We start from the raw sequence: 7,672 nt of genomic DNA, 5'->3' as shown, positions 1-7,672 counted from the left end.
ACTCTGTTCTGTACATTCTAATTCCGTTGTTTTCATTCAAATTCTGTTCTGTACATTCTAATTCCGTTGTTTTCATTCAAACTCTGTTCTGTACATTTCAATTCTGTTTTTTTTTATTCTAATTCAGTTTTTTTCATTCAAACTCTGTTCTGTACATTCTAATTCCGGTTTTTTTCATTCAAACTCTGTTCTGTACATTTCTATTCTGTTGTTTTGATTCAAATTCCATTGTTGTTATTCAAACTCTGTTTTGTACATTCTACTTCCGTTTTTCATTCAAACTCTGTTCTGTATATTCTAATTCTGTTGTTTTCATTCAAAGTCTGTTCTGTACATTCTAATTCCGTTGTTTTCATTCAAACTCTGTTCTGTACATTCTAATTCCGTTGTTTTCATTCAAACTCTATTCTGTACATTCTAATTCCGTTGTTTTCATTCAAACTCTGTTCTGTACATTTCAATTCTGTTTTTTTTATTCTAATTCCGTTGTTTTCATTCAAACTCTGTTCTGTACATTCAAATTCTGTTGTTTACTTTCAAACTCTGTTCTGTACATTCTAATTCCGTTTTCTTTCATTCAAACTCTGTTCTGTACATTCTAATTCCGTTGTTTTCATTCAAAGTCTGTTCTGTACATTCTAATTCCGTTTTTTTCATTCAAACTCTGTTCTGTATGTTCTAATTCCCTTGTTTTCATTCAAACTCTGTTCTGTACATTCTAATTCCGTTGTTTTCATTCAAACTCTGTTCTGTACATTCTAAATCCGTTGTTTTCATTCAAACTCTGTTCTGTACATTCTAATTCCGTTGTTTTCATTCAAACTCTGTTCTGTACATTTCAATTCAGTTTTTTTTAATTCTAATTCCATTGTTTTCATTCAAACTCTGTTCTGTACATTCTAATTCCGTTTTTTTCATTCAAAGTCTGTTCTGTACATTCTAATTCCGTTATTTTCATTCAAACTCTGTTCTGTATATTCTAATTCCCTTGTTTTCATTCAAACTCTGTTCTGTACATTCTAATTCCTTTGATATCATTCAAACTCTGTTCTGTACATTTCAATTCTGTTTTTTTTATTCTAATTCTGTTCTGTACATTCTAATTCTGTTGTTTTCATTCAAACTCTGTTCTGTACATTCTAATTCCGTTTTTTTCATTCAAACTCTGTTCTGTACATTTCTATTCTGTTGTTTTGATTCAAATTCCATTGTTTTTATTCAAACTCTGTTTTGTACATTCTACTTCCGTTTTTCATTCAAACTCTGTTCTGTATATTCTAATTCTGTTGATTTCATTCAAAGTCTGTTCTGTACATTCTAATTCCGTTGTGTTCATTCAAACTCTATTCTGTACATTCTAATTCCGTTGTTTTCATTCAAACTCTGTTCTGTATGTTCTAATTCCCTTGTTTTCATTCAAACTCTGTTCTGTACATTTCAATTCTGTTTTTTTTATTCTAATTCCGTTGTTTTCATTCAAACTCTGTTCTGTACATTCTAATTCCGTTTTTTTCATTCAAACTCTGTTCTGTACATTTCTATTCTGTTGTTTTGATTCAAATTCCATTGTTTTTATTCAAACTCTGTTTTGTACATTCTACTTCCGTTTTTCATTCAAACTCTGTTCTGTACATTCTAATTCCGTTGTTTTCATTCTAATTCTGTTGTTTGTTTTAATATTCCATTGTTTTCATTCTAATTCCGTTGTTTTGATTCAAATTCAGTTCTGTTCATTCTAATTCCGTTGTTTTCATTCAAACTCTTTTCTGTATATTCTAATCAGTTGTTTTCATTCAAAGTCTGTTCTGTACATTCTAATTCCGTTGTTTTCATTCAAACTCTGTTCTGTATATTCTAATTCCCTTGTTTTCATTCAAACTCTGTTCTGTACATTCTAATTCCGTTGTTTTCATTCAAAGTCTGTTCTGTACATTCTAATTCCGTTTTTTTCATTCAAACTCTGTTCTGTATGTTCTAACTCCCTTGTTTTCATTCAAACTCTGTTCTGTACATTCTAATTCCGTTGTTTTCATTCAAACTCTGTTCTGTACATTCTAATTCCTTTGATATCATTCAAACTCTGTTCTGTACATTCTAATTCTGTTGTTTTCATTCAAATTCTGTTCTGTACATTCTAATTCCGTTGTTTTCATTCAAATTCCATTGTTTTGATTCAAATTCAGTTCTGTTCATTCTAATTCTGTTGTTTTGATTCAAATTCCATTGTTTTTCCATTGAACTGAATTTGAATCAAAACAGTGGTATTTGAATGAAAACAACAGAATTAGAATGAAAACAATGGACTATTAATACATTCTAATTCCGTTGTTGTCATTCAAACTCTGTTCTGTACATTTCAATTCAGTTTGTTTTATTCTAATTCCATTGTTTTCATTCAAACTCTGTTCTGTACATTCTAATTCTGTTTTTTTCATTCAAACTCTGTTCTGTACATTCTAATTCCGTTGTTTTCATTCAAACTCTGTTCTGTATATTCTAATTCCCTTGTTTTCATTCAAACTCTGTTCTGTACATTCTAATTCCGTTGTTTTCATTCAAAGTCTGTTCTGTACATTCTAATTCCGTTTTTTTCATTCAAACTCTGTTCTGTATGTTCTAACTCCCTTGTTTTTATTCAAACTCTGTTCTGTACATTCTAATTCCGTTGTTTTCATTCAAACTCTGTTCTGTACATTCTAATTCCGTTTTTTTCATTCAAATTCTGTTCTGTACATTCTAATTCCGTTGTTTTCATTCAAACTCTGTTCTGTACATTCTAATTCCGTTGTTTTCATTCAAAGTCTGTTCTGTACATTCTAAATCCGTTGTTTTCATTCAAACTCTGTTCTGTACATTTCAATTCTGTTTTTTTTATTCTAATTCCGTTGTTTTCATTCAAACTCTGTTCTGTACATTCTAATTCCGTTTTTTTCATTCAAACTCTGTTCTGTACACTTCTATTCTGTTGTTTTGATTCAAATTCCATTGTTTTTATTCAAACTCTGTTTTGTACATTCTACTTCCGTTTTTCATTCAAAGTCTGTTCTGTACATTCTAAATCCGTTGTTTTCATTCAAATTCTGTTCTGTACATTCTAATTCCCTTGTTTTCATTCAAACTCTGTTCTGTACATTCTAATTCCGTTGTTTTCATTCAAAGTCTGTTCTGTACATTCTAATTCCGTTTTTTTCATTCAAACTCTGTTCTGTATGTTCTAACTCCCTTGTTTTCATTCAAACTCTGTTCTGTACATTCTAATTCCGTTGTTTTCATTCAAACTCTGTTCTGTACATTCTAATTCCTTTGATATCATTCAAACTCGGTTCTGTACATTCTAATTCTGTTGTTTTCATTCAAATTCTGTTCTGTACATTCTAATTCCGTTGTTTTCATTCAAATTCCATTGTTTTGATTCAAATTCAGTTCTGTTCATTCTAATTCTGTTGTTTTGATTCAAATTCCATTGTTTTTCCATTGAACTGAATTTGAATCAAAACAGTGGTATTTGAATGAAAACAACAGAATTAGAATGAAAACAATGGACTATTAATACATTCTAATTCCGTTGTTGTCATTCAAACTCTGTTCTGTACATTTCAATTCAGTTTGTTTTATTCTAATTCCATTGTTTTCATTCAAACTCTGTTCTGTACATTCTAATTCTGTTTTTTTCATTCAAACTCTGTTCTGTACATTCTAATTCCGTTTTTTTCATTCAAACTCTGTTCTGTACATTTCTATTCTGTTGTTTTGATTCAAATTCCATTGTTTTTATTCAAACTCTGTTTTGTACATTCTACTTCCGTTTTTCATTCAAACTCTGTTCTGTATATTCTAATTCTGTTGTTTTCATTCAAAGTCTGTTCTGTACATTCTAATTCCGTTGTGTTCATTCAAACTCTATTCTGTACATTCTAATTCCGTTGTTTTCATTCAAACTCTGTTCTGTACATTCTAATTCCGTTTTTTTCATTCAAATTCTGTTCTGTACATTCTAATTCCGTTGTTTTCATTCAAACTCTGTTCTGTACATTCTAATTCCGTTGTTTTCATTCAAAGTCTGTTCTGTACATTCTAAATCCGTTGTTTTCATTCAAACTCTGTTCTGTACATTCTAAATCCGTTGTTTTCATTCAAACTCTGTTCTGTACATTTCAATTCTGTTTTTTTTATTCTAATTCCGTTGTTTTCATTCAAACTCTGTTCTGTACATTCTAATTCCGTTTTTTTCATTCAAACTCTGTTCTGTAAATTTCTATTCTGTTGTTTTGATTCAAATTCCATTGTTTTTATTCAAACTCTGTTTTGTACACTGAAAAAAAGGGACTGGCCATCTCTTGGATTTATGTAAGCATCTTGCATGTATTTAACACAATTGCCTCATGTTTTAAAGATAAATGTAACTATATAGTGTAAAAACTACATGATATGCAGAAAGGGTGTATTAAATTGTTCATATCATGTTCAGGTGAAGTAAGTCAATAAGATAGCAACGTTAAATCTCGTGAAACCACGCGTGATTTCATCTCGCGGGCTTTGGATCGTGGTTTAAAAAATGCATCCATCTCAGTCAAGTCGAGCAGCCAACTCTACGTTTTTTGGTATGTCTTGATTTTTTGAATTAATATTTACCATATTTCAGCCAAATGTAGTTAAACGTCTAAAGTGCCGCCATGTAACATGCTAAAAAAGAGCCGTTAGCTTATTTGCTGTTTTATCTGTTATCAAAGAATTGGCGCTTTTTCATTTGAATTTGTCTTTGGCACAAGAGCCGTAATATCACATTAAACCTAATTACGAGGCACTCATAACATAATTTGGTTTTCTGTGTGAATAGATTTGTCAACTGACTCTTCAGTTACATTGTGTATTTACTGCACCGTGGTGTTAGTGAGATTTTGGACATTGAACAGCTTTAGCTAATATCATCAGCGGTATTATGCTAGCTTACATCCCTACCCCTCCTGCCCTCACCTGCTGTCCTTTTGTTTTTGTTTTTGTTTTTGTTGATGCACATTGAGAGACCACATCTATTCTGCATTTCACCAGGAGTCAGCTGATGGATTGTGGGTTCAAGGTGTTATGGTAAGAAAGTATATTCTATTTTCGCTTAAGGTTTCTGTAACTTAATTATAATAGGTTTTTTATAATTATTAGGTGCATGCATACTCAAATAGACCACCCTATTAATACAACTGAGAAATCCAAAATCTGCCATAGGTTTAACTTATACCTGTATGTATTGTCAGAAAGGTGATTACTGGACTCACATTAATGCACACTTGAACTAAAATGAGGTTGTAACTTGTGGGTTCTTGGGTTGCAAATCAGAAATAAACATCTTTGGATTTTTTTAATCCCATAAGATCTGGAAACACAGTTTTTATTCAACAAAACATTACTGATTATTAACCAAGCACAGTGCCTGCTGTTATTTCAAAATAATTTTATGTCATTTCAGATGAAATGCAGCATTCCAGTGCATCCCAACCATGCCTTTACAGTCAAGGTTTCTGACGGAGCTGAGTTTCTCTCTGACAGTCTGCTGAAAGTGTTTGCAAAGTGATCGGGGGAACAGGGCACAAAGCTAAAGGATGTAGCTGCCATGATGACAGTAAGAACTTTAAAATTCTTTAACTACAAAGTGTATATGTATTGCATTAGGTCAGTAAAAGATTTTTATGCTGCATCCATTGAAACAGTCAACTATTACCTGTGAGTACTGATTCCACCGAAAGGATGCCATAATTTTCGTCATGCATTTACTGGCCCACTGAGAAAAATTGATCTTTTTAAAAAAATAAATGTTCTGGAAACTATATATCCATAAAGTTGATGTCAAACAGGAACTTTTGATATTGCTTTGTAGATGCTGGTGTTGCATGTTGACTGGTTTAAGTTTTGGTCTGGGATCATTTTCTTCTGTGCTACTGAAAAGTTCACAAATCTCTGTTTTCTTTGTTATAATACTTTAGGATGACATTAATGCTCAAAGGGAGTCTCATCAAAGTGCTCCGCATCTGTGTGAAAGACAATTGCAACATCTTGGTGCAGGAGTTCATGGTGAGTGTTTTATGAGTAGATTGTGGCTTTGCAACATTTAAAAATGCATTTAGTTATCCACTTGATCCTCATTGGACCAGTTAGGACCAGTAGTCCTCTTTAATAATTTGAAGTTCACATGAGGCCTGGTAGTGAACTCAGCCGCCGGCCCTTGAGGCCCCACCCCTGTATTAGGGGTCACATCAGTGTGAAAAAACTTTAAATTTGTCATTCTAGTGAACAAAGGAAAATCCCACCAATATTTACATTAGCTTTTGTTTGAAAAAAAAAAAAGACCAACAGCTAACCAAATTGTGGGGCTGAAAGTCTAAATTCTAACATCTTCTGAGTGACAAAACCTGGATTTCTGATGGGCCGGTGTCTTTCTAAGAAAAACTAATGTAAAGCATTTGAAATTATGTTTTTCACCCTCTCTTAGAAACTCTGTTAGACCATGAATGGCAGCATGGCAGGCCACTCTTTGGCTATAGCTATTTACTATGTTGCTTGCATTGGTTTAAATTACTCTAACATTAGAACTGGTAGATTCAAAAGAGATGAGTTTAAAAAGGAATCTTAAAGAAATGTTTTGTGTTTAACCAGGACTTGACTGAGGCCACTGCACAGATTGAGAAAACCACAATGAACATCTGTCTCCAGAGGATGCACCAGGCAATGACTTTTCTGACGTTGGCATCATCATCGAGGGTATAGTAGTTCTTCAAGATCTGGATAACGTGACCTTTGCAGTAGCCATGCTGTTTGGACCTTTTTTATTCCTTCAATATGAGTTACCCATCACAACTCTGCTACACTTTTGAGGTGATTCAAAGGGTGGTAATGGAGTTGGATGCAACTCAGCTCTCAAGAAAAGCTCACAACTAAGACAAAACTGCTCCTGCAACGAAGCTCACTGTTATGCATGTGAGGTGACCAGCTCTAGGTGAGAAGACATTTAAATCTCACACTTGTTCTGCTGCATTTTTGAAGCTCAATTCCAGGAACAGATCGCAGGGTTCATTTTTATATACACTGCAACTGCCATGAGGACGAGCCGTTTTTTTGTTGTTGTTGTTGTTTGTTTTTCCTTTTGCTCTGTACAAGTTCTCTGTCTGTTTGGCAGCATTTTTAAATTTCTCTTTGTATTTTTTCTTTCTTTTACTAGTGAAGAGATGTAGCATGAACAGTTATGCAGTCTAAATATCCCATATGGGCCGTGTGAAATGGTATTTTCAGTTTCATTCAGTTGAAGTAAGGAACGTTGAATATTTCTAAGTGTGCTGTTTTGAACCAAGATGTCACAGTATGATCAGTGCCGTAATTTTTGACAGTCACTGTATCAATGTTATTTTTGCATCTCTTGAATAAAGGTTTTGACCTGCAAGTGCTAATTTCTTTAGTTATTGGGGTAAAATGGGTAGTGTTAATAGGAAGGTGTTTGCCAATTCAGTAACCTAATTTAATGTTAATGGAAACTAACATTACCTCAAATTGTTTAGTTATAATTGTTGTTTAACTGAATCTTGACGTTAGAGGCCTTAAATAGAATGTTTTGTATTGTTCTTTCCCAACATTTTTCAAAAGAAAGAGTCTAATTTCTTTGCTGTGATTGATTCCAGAGAACACGGAA

General features: G+C 32.8%; 1 long non-coding RNA gene across 2 annotated transcripts; it reads left to right on the top strand.

Moving 5' to 3' along the window:
• Nucleotides 1–4,319: 4,319 nt before the first annotated feature.
• LOC146690025 (uncharacterized) lies at nt 4,320–7,426 on the top strand. 2 transcript variants are annotated; one of them, XR_014915730.1, is made up of 5 exons: nt 4,320–4,601; nt 5,022–5,085; nt 5,462–5,614; nt 5,976–6,063; nt 6,646–7,426. It is a non-coding gene; the product is annotated as an uncharacterized LOC146690025 (long non-coding RNA). The 2 variants fall into 2 exon arrangements; XR_014915729.1 differs by having other exon boundaries at nt 4,321–5,085.
• The last annotated feature ends 246 nt before the right edge of the window (nt 7,427–7,672 follow it).

The sequence above is a fragment of the Copadichromis virginalis genome, linkage group LG16 (genome assembly GCF_057382275.1).
Source record: "Copadichromis virginalis isolate Kocher_CV1m ecotype Utaka linkage group LG16, C_Virginalis_male_GT1.1, whole genome shotgun sequence".
Classification (NCBI taxonomy): Eukaryota; Metazoa; Chordata; class Actinopteri; order Cichliformes; family Cichlidae; genus Copadichromis; species Copadichromis virginalis.
The sequence above is the reverse complement of the archived record's forward strand: the minus strand, read 5'-3'. Positions and strand labels throughout refer to the sequence as shown.